This window comes from Gadus macrocephalus, chromosome 4 (assembly GCF_031168955.1).
Source record: "Gadus macrocephalus chromosome 4, ASM3116895v1".
Taxonomy (NCBI): domain Eukaryota; kingdom Metazoa; phylum Chordata; class Actinopteri; order Gadiformes; family Gadidae; genus Gadus; species Gadus macrocephalus.
Window position 1 is genome coordinate 31,137,028 of NC_082385.1, and position 509 is coordinate 31,137,536.

Consider the following 509-nt stretch of genomic DNA (forward strand, 5'->3'; position numbering starts at 1 on the left):
AAGCGAGATTGGCGAGGCAAAGTTTGTTTTTGTTTTTCACTAGCTTTGCTCGTCCCATCGAAAATCAACCGAACCGAAAAAACGGATGCTCCGAAAAGACAGAATGACGGGCGGCAGTAGCTCAGGAGGCAGCGCGGGTTAACTGGAAGGTTGTTAGTTAGATCCCCGGCTCCTTGTGTTGAGGTGTCCTTGAGCAAGACACCCCACCCTGACTGCTCCCGACGAGCTGAATGTCGCCCTGTGCGGTTGACTCCGTCGTCGGTGTGTGATTGTGTGAATGAATGGTTGTTAGACGCTTCGGATAAAAGAGTCAGCAAAATCCCCTTAATGTAAACAATGACGTTTGTTGACCTTTGACCCCCGTTTCCAGGAAGCCCTCCGGTTCCAGATGTTTTTCTCCTATCTCCATCCGCTGTAGGCTCCTCACAGCTGTTCTTCGTCTCCTACTTATCCCCTACAGGACTCTGCCAACGTCTCTCGATGCTGTCCCGTTGTGTTTTAATGGGAGT